This window comes from Triticum urartu, chromosome 6A, assembly GCF_056163025.1.
Source record: "Triticum urartu cultivar PI428250 chromosome 6A, HENAU_Tu73, whole genome shotgun sequence".
NCBI lineage: Eukaryota > Viridiplantae > Streptophyta > Magnoliopsida > Poales > Poaceae > Triticum > Triticum urartu.
This window is the reverse complement of record NC_141878.1, coordinates 434,170,665-434,187,955: the sequence shown is the minus strand read 5'-3', so window position 1 is coordinate 434,187,955 and position 17,291 is coordinate 434,170,665.

Below are 17,291 nucleotides of genomic sequence, written 5' to 3'. Positions count from 1 at the left end.
GGAGACTTTCATCGCTGCAGCCACTCGGATAGCCGACGGCGTCGACCTGGATGAGTTCGTCGAGCCTGCCAGCCCTCCTCCTGCGGAGTGAACAAACTTTTATGCCTCACCTTAAATTTGCCTTGGAATGCCGAGTGGTTTTTGTAACCGTTAAACTTTTTCGGGCTGAATACCCGAGTACTTTGATCTGTGGTCCGGAAACCTTTAGGATTTATCCGAACTTGGTTTATCATCGAATATCTTTATGCATTCCCCGTCGAGTGGAAATCGTTCTTTATTCGAGACAACTTTTGTATTTGCGGCGCAGCTCCGAAGGAGACAGTAGCAGTCGACCTGCACCTCGTCGTCTTTGCGGGTCAGCGATGGATCGTACGTTGTATTTGTGGCGAAGCTCTCCAAGGAGGAGGCCAGTCGACCTGCCCCTTGTTGCTGCAAAGCAGGGTGTGTTTCAAACTTAGGCGAGCGCTGGACTGCAGCTAAGTCCCCGAGTGGGAGGGCTACTCTCCACTCGGTAGGATTTTTTCAAACTTAGGCGAGTGCTTGACTGCAGCTAAGTCCTCAAGAGAGAGAACTTAGGCGAGTACTGGACTGCAGCTAAGCCCCCCGAGTGGGAGGACTGCTCTCCACTCGGTAGGATTTTTTCAAACTTAGGCGAGTGCCTAACTGCAGCTAAGTCCTCAAGTGAGAGAACTTCGGCGAGTACTGGACTGCTGCTAAGCCCCCGAGTGGGAGGACTGCTCTCCACTCGGTAGGATTTTTTCAAACTTAGGCGAGTGCCTGACTGCAGCTAAGTCCTCAAGTGAGAGAACTTAGGCGAGTACTGGACTGCAGCTAAGCCCCCGAGTGGGAGGACTGCTCTCCACTCGGTAGGATTTTTTCAAACTTAGGCGAGTGCCTGACTGCAGCTAAGTCCTCAAGAGAGAGAACTTAGGCGAGTACTGGACTGTTGCTAAGCCCCCGAGTGGGAGGACTGCTCTCCACTCGGTAGGATTTTTCAAACTTAGGCGAGCGCCTGACTGCAGCTAAGTCCTCAAGTGAGAGAGCTTAGGCGAGTACTAGACTGCAGCTAAGCCCCCGAGTGGGAGGACTACTCTCCACTCGGTAGGATTTTTTCAAACTTAGGCGAGTGCCTGACTGCAGCTAAGTCCTCAAGTGAGAGAACTTAGGCGAGTACTGGACTGCAGCTAAGCCCCGAGTGGGAGGACTGCTCTCCACTCGGTAGGATTTTTTCAAACTTAGGTGAGTGCCTGACTGCAGCTAAGTCCCCAAGTGAGAGAACTTAGGCGAGTACTGGACTGCAGCTAAGCCCCCGAGTGGGAGGACTGCTCTCCACTCGGTAGGATTTTTTCAAACTTAGGCGAGTGCCTGACTGCAGCTAAGTCCTTAAGTGAGAGAACTTAGGCGAGTACTGGACTGCAGCTAAGCCCCGAGTGGGAGGACTGCTCTCCACTCGGTAGGATTTTTTCAAACTTAGGCGAGTGCCTGACTGCAGCTAAGTCCTCAAGTGAGAGAACTTAGGCGAGTACTGGACTGCAGCTAAGCCCCCGAGTGGGAGGACTGCTCTCCACTCGGTAGGATTTTTTCAAACTTAGGCGAAACGGATTCGCAGCTAATCCACCCACTGGGGGATTTCATTCGCAAACAAAAAACGATAACAATCACTGAGAAAATTATAACGCTCTTGTCTTTGAAAAATAAACTACAGGAGTTTTTCCTTATTACATCTCATCCGAGTGAGGATTCAAGTATAAAAGGGGCGGAGTAGCTCCGCATTCCAGTCTCGCGGCTCATCAATCTGGCGATCGACATTGTAGAGGTGGTATGCTCCATTGCGAAGGACTCTGGTGACTATGAAGGGGCCTTCCCAAGTAGGGGCGAGTTTGTGTGGTTTCTGCTGATCCACTCGGAGGACTAAGTCTCCCTCTTGGAAGGCTCGACCCTTCACATTTCTGGCATGGAATCGGCGCAAGTCTTGTTGGTAGACGGTCGATCGGATCATGGCCATTTCTCTTTCTTCTTCCAGGAGGTCGACTGCGTCCTGCCGGGCTTGTTCTGCTTCATCTTCAGAGTAGAGCTCGATTCGGGGAGCATTGTGAAACAGGTCACTCGGCAAGACTGCCTCGGCTCCGTAGACCAGAAAGAATGGGGTTCTTCCAGTCGATCGGTTCGGGGTAGTCCTCAATCCCCAAAGGACTGATGGAAGCTCGTCGACCCATGCACCTCCTGCATGCTTGAGATCGCGCATCAATTGGGGTTTCAGTCCTTTGAGAATTAGGCCATTTGCCCTTTCTGCTTGCCCATTCGACTGGGGGTGAGCGACTGAAGCATAGTCGACCCAAGTGCCCTGAGAGGCGCAAAAGGCCCTGAATTTGTTGGAATCGAAGTTTGACCCATTGTCAGTGATGATGATGTGTGGAACTCCATATCTGAATATCAACTCTCTAATGAAACTGATAGCAGTGCAAGCATCAAGATTCTTGATAGGCTTGGCTTCAATCCATTTGGTGAACTTGTCGACTGCTACCAGTACATGAGTGAAGCCACTCCTACCCGTTCTCAGTGGTCCAACCATGTCCAGCCCCCAAACAGCAAAGGGCCAGACGAGTGGAATGGTTTTCAGAGCTGACGCGGGCTTGTGCGACATATTGGAGTAATACTGACATCCTTCACACTTGTCGACTATCTCCTTTGCCATTTCATTGGCTCTTGGCCAGTAGAATCCCGCTCGGTATGCTTTAGCCACAATGGTCTGAGAGGACGCATGGTGACCACAGGTCCCCGAGTGGACATCATCAAGGATCATTCGACCTTCTTCTGGTGTAATACACCTCTGACTGACTCCAGTCGCGCTTTCTCTATATAACTGTCCTTTTATGACTGTAAAGGCCTTGGATCGACGGACGATCTGTCGAGCCTCTTCTTCATCTTCTGGGAGCTCTTTCCTTAGGATGTACGCGATGTACGGTATTATCCAATCGGGAGTGATGACCAAGACTTCCATGATCAGGTTGACCACGGCTAGAACTTCAACTTCAGTCGGATCTGAGGCACTTTTTGGCTGCGGGGCCTCTTCAGTGAAGGGATCCTCCTGAACTGATGGTGTGTGTGGATGTGTTCCAAAAACACATTGCTGGGAATGGCTTCTCTTTTGGAACCTATTTTTGCCAAATCATCAGCTGCTTGATTTTTCAGTCGGGGTATGTGATGAAGTTCTAACCCCTCGAATTTCTTCTCCAGCTTTCTCACTGCATTGCAATAACCAGTCATGGCCGGACTCCTGACGTCCCACTCCTTCATCACCTGATTAACCACCAAATATGAGTCGCCATAGACCATGAGGCGACGGACGCCGGGTGAAATGGCCATGCGCAACCCATATAAAAGTGCTTCATATTCTGCCTCGTTATTGGAGGAATCAAAGTGAATTTGAAAAACATATCTGAGCTTATCTCCTCGGGGGGAGACCAACACCACTCCGGCACCGGAACCATTCAGCATCTTGGAACTGTCGAAGAACATGGTCCAATGCTCCGAGTGAACCTGAGTCGGCAGTTGCTGTTCAATCCACTCGGCGACGAAGTCTGTGATTGCCTGGGACTTGATAGCTTTCTTCGCCTCAAACTTGATATCTAGAGGAAGGAGTTCAATCGCCCATTTTGCCACTCGACCAGTTGCATCTCTGTTATGCAGGATCTCTGACAATAGAGCATCGCTAACGACTGTAATGGAGTGATCAGAGAAGTAGTGAGCAACTTTCTTTGTGGTCATATAAATCCCATATACAAGCTTCTGATAATGAGGATATCTTTGCTTCGACGGGGTCAAAACTTCAGAAATATAATATACTGGACGCTGAACTTTGAAGGCTTTTCCTTCTTCTTCCCGCTCGACCGTAAGTACCATACTGACGACTTGTCCCGTGGCTGCGATGTAAAGCAGCAAAGGCTCCTTGCTGATTGGGGCAGCAAGCACCGACTGGGTGGAGAGCAGAGCTTTGAGCTCTGCAAACGCTGCATCAGCTTCGGGAGTCCACTCGAACTTGTCGGACTTCTTCATTAATCGGTAAAGAGGCAATGCCTTTTCACCGAGACGAGATATGAATCGACTTAAAGCGGCCAAGCAACCAGTAAGCTTCTGGACATCGTGCACTCATACAGGACTTTTCATTCGAAGTATTGTACCAACTTTTTCTGGATTGGCGTCGATTCCCCGTTCAAAAACGAGAAAACCGAGTAATTTTCCGCCAGGGACTCCGAATGTGCACTTTGATGGATTGAGCTTGATATCATACCTCCTGAGGTTGGCAAAGGTTTCAGCAAGGTCAGTCAGTAGGTCGGAACCCTTCCGTGACTTGATCATAATATCATCCATGTATGCTTCCACATTCCGACTGATTTGAGTGAGCAAACACTTCTGAATCATCCTCATGAATGTGGCTCCGGCATTCTTGAGGCCGAACGGCATGGTAACATAATAGAAGCACCCGAATGGAGTGATAAAAGCTGTTTTGATCTCGTCAGGTCCATATAGACGGATCTGATGGTACCCGGAATAGGCGTCTAAAAAAGACAGTCGCTCACATCCCGCAGTCAAGTCGACTATCTGGTTGATGCGGGGGAGAGGAAAATGATCTTTCGGGCAGGCCCGATTGATATGTTTAACGTCAATACACATGCGAAATGACTTGTCCTTCTTGGGGACCATAACAACGTTGGCGAGCCACTCGGAGTGGTAAATTTCTCGGATGAACTCTGCTGCTAAGAGCCGAGCCACCTCCTCGCTAATGGCTTTTCTCTTCTGGACGGCGGACCGCCGGAGATGTTCCTTGTCAGGTTTTACTTTGGAGTCGACTCTCAGGCAATGCTCAGCCAGCCCCCTGGGAACACCTGGCATGTCAGAAGGCTTCCATGCGAAAATGTCCCAGTTCTCACGGAGGAACTGGATGAGCGCTTCTTCCTATTTGGAGTCGAGTGTTGTCGAGATATGAGTCGGAGCAGCGCCGGGATCAGTCGGGTGGACGTGAGCTGTCTTCGTATCGCCAGTCGACTGAAAAGCCGATTATGTGGCGGGCTTCTTGGCTCGCAACAAATCACTCGGGTCTACAGTCTTCTGGTATTCCTGCAACTCCACCACTGCCATCCGAGCATCGGTGATCTTCGAACCTTTCTGAAAATATTCTTCCGCTTTCTTCCGATTGCCCGTAATAGTGATCACACCTTTGGGGCTGGGCATCTTCAATTTGAGATACACATAACATGGACGGGCCATGAAGCGTGCATAAGCCGGCCTGCCCAAAATAGCGTGGTAGGCACTCTAGAAGTCTACGACCTCAAATGTCAACTTTTCTTTGCGGTAATTTTTGGAATCACCGAAAACCACCAAGAGCAATCTGGCCGAGTGACTCAGCCTTCTTCCCAGGAATGACTCCATGGAAACTCATGTTGCTGGCACTGAGTCTGGACATCGGAATGCCCATCCCTTTCAACGTCTCAGCATACAATATGTTCAAACCACTGCCACCATCCATCAGGACTTTGGTCAGTCGAGTGCCTTCAACAACTGGGTCGACCACCAAAGCTTGCCTCCTAGGGGTGGCGATGTGCGTTGGGTGGTCGGACTGGTCGAATGTTATGGCAGTCTGAGACCATTTCAGGTAACTGGGTGTCGCTGGAGCGACCATATTCACCTCTCGGTTAATAACTTCCAGTCGACTTTTGCTTTCAACATCGGCAAAAATCGTCAGAGTGGAATTGACCTGAGGGTATCCGTCGTCACTATCTTCCTTGTCCTCAACCTTGTCCGACTCCTTTTCCTTATCTTTGGGCTGCTTGCCCTGGAACTGCTGGATCAAGAGTCGACACTGTCGAGTGGTATGTTTCGGGTAAATGAAATTACCCTCTTCATCTTTCTTTGTGTGGACGAGACATGGTAAGTCCAACACATCATTTCCGTCCTGGTCTTTAACCTTTTTGGGGTTCCAAGGCCCTTTAGGTTTCCCTTTAAACTTTCCCTGGGTTACAGCCAAGGCTTCCCCGGGAGCAGCTGGCTCGGCTTTCCGCTTCTGTTTCCAATTGGAATTTCCTCCGGTTTCTTGGGCGACTGACTTTAGCTTGCCACTCCGGAGTCGATCCTCATCTTCTCCATTAGCGTACTTGGTGGCAATCTCCATAATTCGGTTCAGAGACATATCTATGGTTCGACCGAATTTCAGATTCAGTTCTCTGTACTTGACACCTTCTTTGAATGCACAAACTGCTTGGTGATCGGGCACATTCTCCACCGTGGGATGTAACATGATCCACCTCTGGATGTAATCCATCAACGTTTCATTCGGCTTCTGCACGCAAGACCGCAGCTCCGTCAGCCCTGCCGGTCGCTTGCATGTGCCTTCAAATATGGTGACAAACACTCAGGAGAGATCTTCCCACGTGTAAATGCTGCCCGGCGCTAACTGGTTTAGCCACGCTCTGGCCGAGCCCTCCAACATGAGAGGCAGGTGCTTCATGGCCACTTCATCATTGCCGCCGCCAATCTGGACAGCCACTCGGTAGTCCTCAAGCCAAGTATCGGGCTTGGACTCGCCAGTGAACTTATTGACTCCAGTCGCCAACCTGAAGTTGGGAGGAATCACAGCGGCCCTGATGGCTCTGCTAAAGCACTCTAGCCCCCAAACATGTACTCTACTGCTGGTCGGTGCATCTCTGTCGTGTCCTTCTTGATGAGCTTTGTTCCTATTGACCAAACCTTGAACGAGAATGGATCTCGCATCAAAGCCTGGCCCTCTGGGGTCGACTGGAATCCTTCGCCCACCACTATGAGGGCGCCTGTCATCTTGCTGGCATGGCACATACGACCCGCTCCTCGGGGGAGGGGTGGGCACTCGACGTCGACCGTCACGATCGACTCGGTGACCATACTGTTCATGGTTCTCATACTGATTACGCCGGTCCCCACGTCCCTCACGCCTCGGAGGCGATCTTGGGCTATGAGCCGACTGGACTGTGTCTGCGGCAACAGATCTACTGTGAATCCTGTTCCGCGACTGAGAAACAGCGGAATTCTGGTCTCCTGCTGCCCGGAGCAACGCTCTGATCTGCAGCAAGCCTCTGCCAGCCTTCGACTGGGAAGGCTGAATCGACTCTGCTATGCGGGCCGCAGCTGCTAAATTCTGAATCAGAGTTCGATATACTTGCGGGGGCGGGAAGAGCTGACGTCGGCTGGATTCGGGAACCCGTTGTCACGCACGCTCGTCGAGTGCTCGCTGGAGGTTCTCCAGTCGAGTGCGCTCGGCCTCAGGGGTTTCTCCAATGATGGGAGTGTGTAATGCATCCATGTTCCGGCGGCGAAGTTCTTCTCTCTGCAGCGACGTGAGAGGCTCGGGAAGATATTCCTCATGAAGACGCGATGGGTCACCTCCACCCGCGCCTCCGTCGGTGCGGGAAAAACCGGGAGGACTGGGAGGTCCATCGGCCATCAGGACCTCCGCCGTCGGAACGCTGCTGTCGCACTCGGATGAGGTCTCTGCGGAGCCGGTCGACAGGTCGAACAGGCCGTAGAGGGATTCGTCGGGCTCGATCATCGCGACTTGATGGGTGGCCGACTGGCGTGCCACCGCATGTCTCACCCACCGCTGGAGTCTCGACCGACCAGAGCGCTTGTGCCGACGGGAAACTGGGAGGGAGGACAACACAGGAGCCGACCGGTAGGGGGTCGACGGTTGCCGCAGGAGAACGCCGCGGACGCACGCGCTAAAGTGCGTTGCCCCGCGAACAGGGAGTGCGTCCACGTCGAGCGGAGCCTCCTGAAGCCACGCGGAGTCGTCGGCGATGAACGTGAGCGCGCCGAGACGGATCTCGCGGCCCTCCACCAAAACTCCGCTGAAAACCATGATGATTCAGGTCGGAAAAGATCGCAACTCCTCCAACAAAACGCTAAAACACCTGCCCCACGGTGGGCGCCAACTGTCGTGGTTCTAAGTCTGACAGTGATGTAGGGGGGTAAGTATGGAGAGGCAAGATCTTAGCTATAGAGGAGTTGTAGGAATGCAAGATTTACGAGTTCAGGCCCTTCTCGGAGGAAGTAATAGCCCTACGTCTCAAAGCCCGGAGGCGGTCGACTGGATTATGAGTGTATGAATTACAGGTGTGTGAACCCTTGTCCCTGAGGAGGGGGGTGGCTTATATAGAGTTCGCCAGACCCCTCCCGCCCTCAGTTACAAGGGGCTTAAATACATTAATGTCGGACGTTACTGATAACGCCCCTAATAAAGTGCTATGATGACCATAAAAGCTACTTAATAACCGACCGTTAGCATGCAGAATGTCCTTAAGTCTCCTGATCGTCGAGTGGTTGCTTCTTGGTCGAGTGATTGCTTCTTGGTCGAGTATCTTCGAGTCCATCGAGTGGAACACCTCCAAGTCGATTGAAAGGTGATTTCTTCTGGGGATGTCCTTGGGTAGGTCAGTTTGGACAGGTCCATGACCCTACCCTAGGTACATAGCTTCATCACCGCGAGCTTTGCTATTATAGTTGGATCTTATGATGTTTCTCCCCCTCTACCTTCTTGTAATGGATTGAGTTTTCCCTTTGAAGTTATCTTATCAGATCGAGTCTTTAAGGATTTGAGAACACTTGATGTATGTCTTGCATGTGCTTATTTGTGGTGACAATGGGATATTCACGTGATCTACTTGATGAATGTTCTGGTGATCAACTTGCGGGTTCTGTGACCTTGTGAACTTATGCATAGGGGTTAACGCATGTTTTCGTCTTGACTCTCCGGTAGAAACTTTGGGGCACTCTTTGAAGTTCTTTGTGTTGGTTTGAATAGATGAATATGAGATTGTGTGATACATATCGTTTAATCAAACCCGCGGATACTTGTGGTGACAATGGAGTATCTAGGTGACATTAGGGTTTAGGTTGATGTGTGTCTTAAGGTGTTATTTTAGTACGAACTCTAGGGTTGTTTGTGACACTTATAGGAATAGCCCAATAGATCAATCAGAAAGAATAACTTTGAGGTGGTTTCGTACCCTACATTAATCTCTTCGTTTGTTCTCCGCTATTAGTGTTGGGGGACATAGTAATAATTCAAAATTTTCCTATGTGTCACCAAGATCAATCTAGAAGATGCTAGCAATGAGAGAGAGGGAGTGCATCTTCATACCCTTGAAGATCGCTAAGCGGAAGCATTACAAGAACGTGGTTGATGGAGTCGTACTCGCGGCGATTCAAATCGTGGAAGATCCGATCCAAGCGTCGAACGGACGGCGCCTCCACGTTCAACACACGTACAGCCCGGGGACGTCTCCTCCTTCTTGATCCAGCAAGGGGAGAGGAGAAGTTGAGGTAAAGCTCCGGCAGCACGACGGCGTGGTGGTGGAGCTTGCGGTTCTCCGGCAGGGCTTCGCCAAGCACTACGGAGGAGGAGGTGTTGGAGGAGGGAGGGGCTGCACCGGGGGAAGGGGTTCCGCTGCCCTCTTTCTCCCTCACTATATATAGGGGGAAGGGGGAGGAGGAGGCACCCTAGGGTTTCCCTAGGGGAGGGGCAGCGGCCACAGGGGAAACCCTAGATGGGTTTGGGCGCTCCCACCCCTAGGAAACTTGCCCCCCCAAGCCGAGAGGGGCGGCTGCCCTAGGGGAGGCACCCGCACCTCTCCAAGTTACGTGAGATGGGGTGGGAGGGGCGCACAGCCCCTTAGTGGGCTGGTGTGCCCCCTCCCCTTGACCCATAAGCCCCCCCCAAAGCTTGCCGGGGCCTCCAAAACACCTTTCGGTCACGCTGGTCGTCACCCGGTACTCCCAGAACAATTCCGGACTCCAATACCCTTCGTCCAATATATCAATCTTCACCTCTGGACCATTTCGGAGTTTCTCGTCACGTCCGAGATCTCATCCGGGACTCCAAACAATCTTCGGTAACCACATACTGTTCCCATTACAATTCTAGTGTCACCGGACCTTAAGTGTGTAGGCCCTACGGGTTCGGGAACCATGCAGACATGACCGAGACACCTCTTAGGCCAATAACCAATAGCGGGATCTGGATACTCATATTGGCTCCCACATGCTCCACGATGATCTCATCATATGAACCACAATGTCGGGGATTCAATCAATCCCGTATACAATCCCTTTCTCTATCGGTATGTTACTTGCCCGAGATTCGATCGTCGGTATGCCCATACCTCGTTCAATCTCGTTACCGGCAAGTCTCTTTACTCGTTCCGTAACGCATGATCCTGTGGCTAACTCCTTAGTCACATTGAGCTCATTATGATGATGCATTACCGAGTGGGCCCAGAGATACCTCTCCGTCATACAGAGTGACAAAATCTAGTCTCGATTCATGCCAACCCAACAAACACTTTCGGAGATACCTGTAGCGCACCTTTATAGCCACCCAGTTATGTTGTGACGTTCGATACACCCAAAGCACTCCTACGGCATCCGGGAGTTGCACAATCTCATGGTCTAAGGAAATGATACTTGACATTAAAAAAGCTCTAGCAAACGAACTACAAGATCTTGTGCTATGCGTAGGATTGGGTCTTTGTCCATCACATCATTCTCCTAATGATGTGATCCTGTTATCAACGACATCCAATGTCCATGGTCAGGAAACCATAACGATCTATTGATCAACGAGCTAGTTAACTAGAGGCTTACTAGGGACATGTTGTGGTCTATGTATTCACACATGTATTATGGTTTCCGGTTAATACAATTATAGGATGAACAATAGACAATTATCATGAACAAGGAAATATAATAATAACCATTTTATTATTGCCTCTAGGGCATATTTCCAATAGTCTCCCACTTGCACTAGAGTCAATAATCTAGTTCACATCGCCATGTGATTAACACTCATAGTTCACATCACCATGTGACTAACACCCAAAGAGTTTACTAGAGTCAATAATCTAGTTCACATCGCCATGTGATTAACACCCAAGAGTTTACTAGAGTCAATAATCTAGTTCACATCACCATGTGATTAACACTCAATGAGTTCTAGGGTTTGATCATGTTATGCTTATGAGAGAGGTTTTAGTCAACGGGGCTGCAACATTCAGATCCGTGTGTGATACGTCCATTTTGTGTCATGCTTTTATATCGATATTTATTGCATTATGGGTTGTTATTACACATTATGTCACAATACTTATGCCTATTCTCTCTTATTTTACAAGGTTTACATAAAGAGGGATAATGCCGGCAGCTGGGATTCTGGGCTGGAAAAGGAGCAAATATTAGAGACCTATTCTGCACAGCTCCAAAAGTCCTGAAACTTCACGGAAGTCATTTTTAGAATATATAAAAAATACTGAGCGCAAGAAGTTCCAGAGGGGGGCCACACCCTGGCCACGAGGGTGGGGGGTGCGCCCTACCCCCTAGGCGCGCCCCCCTGCCTCGTGTGCCCCCTGGTGGCCCTCCGATGCCCATCATCTGCTATATGGAGTCCTTTGATGAGAAAAAAATCATAAGCAAGCTTTCGGGACGAGACTCCGCCGCCACGAGGCGGAACCTTGGCGGAACCAATCTAGGGCTCTGGCGGAGCTGTTCTGCCGGGGGAACTTCCCTCCGGGAGGGGTAAAACATTGCCATCGTCATCACCAACGATCCTCTCATCGGGATGGGGTCAATCTCCATCAACATCTTCACCAGCACCATCTCCTCTCAAACCCTAGTTCATCTCTTGTATCCAATTCTTGTCTCTAAGTCTGGGATTGGTACCTGTGGGTTGCTAGTAGTGTTGATTACTCCTTGTAGTTGATGCTAGTTGGTTTATTTGGTGGAAGATCATATGTCCAGATCCTATATTCATATTAATACCCCTCTGATTATGAACATGAATATGCTTTGTGAGTAGTTACGTTTGTTCCTGAGGACATGGGAGAAGTCTTGCTATTAGTAGTCATGTGAATTTGGTATTCGTTCAATATTTTGATGAGATATATGTTGTCTCTCCTCCAGTGGTGTTATGTGAACGTCGACTACATGACACTTCACCATTATTTGGGCCTAGAGGAAGGCATTGGGAAGTAATAAGTAGATGATGGGTTGCTAGAGTGACATAAGCTTAAACCCTAGTTTATGCGTTGCTTCGTAAGGGGCTGATTTGGATCCATATGTTTCATGATATGGTTAGGTTTACCTCAATACTTTTGTTGTAGTTGCGGATGCTTGCAATAGAGTTTAATCATAAGTGGGATGCTTGTCCAAGTAAGGACATCACCCAAGCACCGGTCCACCCACATACCAATTTATCAAAGTACCGAACGCGAATCATATGATCGTGATGAAACCTAGCTTGACGATAATTCCCATGTGTCCTCGGGAGCGCTTTTCTCTATATAAGAATTTGTCCAGGCTTGTCCTTTGCTACAAAAAGGATCGGGCCACCTTGCTGCACTTTATTTACTTTTTTTACTTGTTGCTCGTTACAAATTATCTTATCACAAAACTATCTGTTACCTATAATTTCAGTGCTTGCAGAGAATACCTTGCTGAAAACCGCTTATCATTTCCTTCTGCTCCTCGTTGGGTTCGACACTCTTACTTATCGAAAGGACTACGATAGATCCCCTATACTTGTGGGTCATCAAGACTCTTTTCTGGCGCCGTTGCCGGGGAGTGAAGTGCCTTTGGTAGGTGGAATTTGGTAAGGAAAAATGTATATAGTGTGCTGAAATTTACTGTCACTTGTTACTATGGAAAGTAATCCTTTGAGGGGCTTGTTCGAGGTATCTTCACCCCGACCAGTAGAGCATAGAGTTGCTCCTCAACCTACTGAACCTACTGAAAATGAAAATGTCTGCTTTGAAATTCCTTCAGGTATGATAGAAAAACTGCTAGCTAATCCTTTTGCAAGAGATGGAACATTACATCCCGATGAGTGATAACCCACAAGTATAGGGGATCGCAACAACTTTCGAGGGTAGAGTATTCAACCCAAATTTATTGATTCGACACAAGGGGAGCCAAAGAATATTCTCAAGTATTAGCAGCTGAGTTGTCAATTCAACCACACCTGGAAACTTAGTATCTGCAGCAAAGTGTTTAGTAGCAAAGTAATATAATAGTCGTGGTAGCGGCAACAAAAGTAAAGACAGCAAAAGTAATGTTTTTGGTATTTTGTAGTGATTGTAATAGTAGCAGCGGGAAAGTAAATAAGCGAGAACCAGTATATGGAAAACTCGTAGGCACCGGATCAGTGATGGATAATTATGCCGGATGCGGTTCATCATGTAACAGTCATAACATAGGGTGACACAGAACTAGCTCCAATTCATCAATGTAATGTAGGCATGTATTCCGTATATAGTCATACGTGCTTATGGAAAAAGAACTTGCATGACATCTTTTGTCCTACCCTCCCGTGGCAGCGGGGTCCTATTGGAAACTAAGGGATATTAAGGCCTCCTTTTAATAGAGAACCGGAACAAAGCTTTAGCACATAGTGAATACATGAACTCCTCAAACTATGGTCATCACCGGGAGTGGTCCCGATTATTGTCACTTCGGGGGTGCCGGATCATAACACATAGTAGGTGACTATAGACTTGCAAGATAGGATCAAGAACTCACATATATTCATGAAAACATAATAGGTTCAGATCTAAAATCATGGCACTCGGGCCCTAGTGACAAGCATTAAGCATAGCAAAGTCATAGCAACATCAATCTCAGAACATAGTGGATACTAGGGATCAAACCCTAACAAAACTAACTCGATTACATGATAAATCTCATCCAACCCATCACCGTCCAGCAAGCCTATGATGGAATTACTCACGCACGGCGGTGAGCATCATGAAATTGGTGATGGAGGATGGTTGATGATGACGACGGTGACGAATCCCCCTCTCCGGAGCCCCGAACAGACTCCAGATCAGCCCTCCCGAGAGGTTTTAGGGCTTGGCGGTGGCTCCGTATCGTAAAACGCGATGATTTCTTCTCTCTGATTTTTTTCTCTCCGAAAGCAAATATATAGAGTTGGAGTTGGCGTTGGAGGGCATCCAGGGGGCCCACGAGGTAGGGGGGCGTGCCCCCCACCCTCGTGGACAGGGTGTGGGCCCCCTGGTCTTCATCTTTCATGAGGATTTTTTATTATTTTTTCTAAGATGTTCCGTGGAGTTTCAGGTCATTCCGAGAATATTTGTTTTCTGCACATAAAACAACACCATGGCAATTCTGCTGAAAACAGCGTCAGTCCGGGTTAGTTCCATTCAAATCATACAAGTTAAAGTCCAAAACAAGGGCAAAAGTGTTTGGAAAAGTATATACGACGGAGATTTAGTTTGCATAAAGCATGGGACTGGGCATCCCGGTGACCAGCCATTTTCTCGTGAGTGAGGAGCGGAGTCCACTCCTCTTGAGAATAACCCGCCTAACACGGAAGATAAGGACAACCTTGGTTGATACATGAGCTATTCAAGCATACAAAACAGAGTGTTTATTTGAAGGTTTAGAGTTTGGCACATACAAATTTACTTGGAACAGTAGGTAGATACCGCATATAGGAAGGTATGGTGGACTCATCTGGAATAACTTTGGGGTTTAAGGGATTGGATGCACAAGCAGTATTCCCGCTTAGTACAAGTGAAGGCTAGCAAAAGACTGGGAAGCGACCAACTAGAGAGCGACAACAGCCATGTACATGCATTAAAATTAATAAACATTGGATGCAAGCATGAGTAGGATATAATCCATCATGAACATAAATATCGTGAAGGCTATGTTGATTTTGTTTCAACTACATGCGTGAACATGTGCCAAGTCAAGTCACTTAAATCATTCAAAGGAGGATACCACCCCATCATACCACATCATAATCATCGCAATAGCATGTTGGCACACAAGGTAAATCATTATAACTCATAGCTCATCAAGCATGGCACAAGCAACTATTATCTCTAATTGTCATTGCAAACATGTTTATTCATAATAAGCTGAATCAAGAACGAGGGACTCATCATATTTACAGAAACAGAAGAGGTCGAGTTCATACCAGCTTTTCTCATCTCAGTCAGCCCATCATATATCATCATAATTGCCTTTCACTTGCACGACCGAACGGTGTGAAACTGTGAATAATAATAAGAGTGTACGTGCATTGGACTAAGCTGGAATCTGCGAGCATTCCATAAACAGGAGAAGACAAGGCAATATGGGCTCTGGGTTAAATCAACAATAATGCATATAAGAGCCACTTCAACAATTTAATCATGGTCTTCTCCTACTGGCCCCCAAAGGAAAGAGAATAAATAAAAACTATTTACACGGGAAAGCTCCCAACAAGCAAAAGAAGAACGAGAAATATTTTTGGGTTTTCTTTTTTTTATTACTACTACTACAACAGAAAAGTAAACTACAACTAATTTTTTTGTTTTTCTTAACGTTTAACAAACACACAAGAAGAAAGAAGGAAAAAGAAAATAAACTAGCATGGATATTACAGTGAAAGAGTATGATCACCGACATCTAGCAATGAGTGTGTGTGAACATAAATGTAATGTCGGTGAGAAATACGTACTCCCCCAAGCTTAGGCTTTTGGCCTAAGTTGGTCTATTGCCAGGGATAGCCTGGCGGATACCCATAGGTGTAGCTGGGGTCGTACTGCGACGAAGAATAGTTGGGATCATACTGTGATGAAGAACAAGACTCTGACTGCCACTAGCTGACAGTCATCTCTGGATCCCCAAGAATAAACAGATTGTCGTGGAGGCTCATCTTGTGGCTCCTGTTCCGGGGCTGGTATAGGATTCTTGTAAGCTTGGATGGCAGCCCACGTAACGAGGTAGGGTTCTACAAAATTAAACAAAGAAGGAGCAGTCAACGTAATAGTTTCAGGATAATGTTTATCAAAGTATAACTTATATTTGAGCTCTCCATTCCTGTCCTTAACAAGAAAATCATGAGCTATCATGCTCTTATAGTCTAGATAAGCATTAGGCAGCAATTTTTCTTCTTTCTCATAATGCCTAATAGCTATGTTAAAGTGTGCAGCAAGGCGAGAAGCATAAATGCCTCCAAAGATGGGGCCTTTAGTACGGTTCAGACTCAACCGCCTAGAAATAATTCCGCCCATACTGACAGTGTTGTCGCGGTATAAACCATGGAACAGAATAATAATATCAGGAACACTAAGGTTCCCACAGTTCCCACGACCAATCAAGCATCAACTAGCAAATAAAGCAAAATAGCGTAACACAGGAAAATGTATGCTAGTGATTCTTGCATCAGAAACCTTCCTGGTTTCTCCCATAGAGATAAGGTTAATAAATGGTTCCAACTCTTTACGAGGTGGTTCCTCTAAGATACCATCAGGAGGTATGTTGCAGACTGCGCAAAATTCAGACAATGGCATTTTCTTCACAACGTCATATAAATGAAACTCTACTGAAGGAGGTGACTCTTTAGGGAAAAAGTAGAAGTTTTGAACAAAAGTATTTGTGAGTAAGAGATACTGTGGACGTTGGTCACGGACAAAGTCGGTGAGGCTAGCATTCTTAATCAATGAATAGAAATCCTCATAAATCCCGGCCTCTCTCAAGAAATTATCAGAAGGCCATTCACACGGCCAGATCTCCGCGGTACGAGGCAAATTATATTTGGGCCTCTGAGCTTCTTAATTCTGTTTATCCTTTGATCTTCGACTCGATGAACCCCTCTCTCAATGAATAGAAATCCTCATAAATCCTGTCCTCTCTCAAGAAATTATCAGTAGTTTTATCCTATGCATCTTGTTCATCGTGATCGTAATTATATATATAATTTTTGGCCTCACGAAGGAGAAAGCATCGCTCAAGCTTGGGGGATGCTTAAGTCAATGTTATATTCATGCCCCAATCATGAGCTCTCAAGAGAAATGATTATTCAAAAAATTTATGCTCGGCTTTCTGATAACAAGCGCATCATGCTCGATACTTCTTGTGCTGGCTCTTTTATGATGAAGACTATTGAATTCAAATGGGATTTATTGGAAAGAATTAAACGCAACTCTGAAGATTGGGATCTCGATGAAGGTAAGGAGTCAGGTATGACACCTAAGTATGATGGTGTTAAATCTTTTATGGATACCGATGTTTTCCGTATATTTAGCACTAAATATGGACTTGACTCTGAAATAGTAGCTTCTTTCTGTGATTCTTTTGCTACTCATATTGATCTCCCTAAAGAGAAGTGGTTTAAATATCATCCTCCCATAAAAGTAAAAGTAGTTGCACCTATTAAAGTTGAAGAAAAGACTGTCACTTATAATGATCCTATTATTCCTACT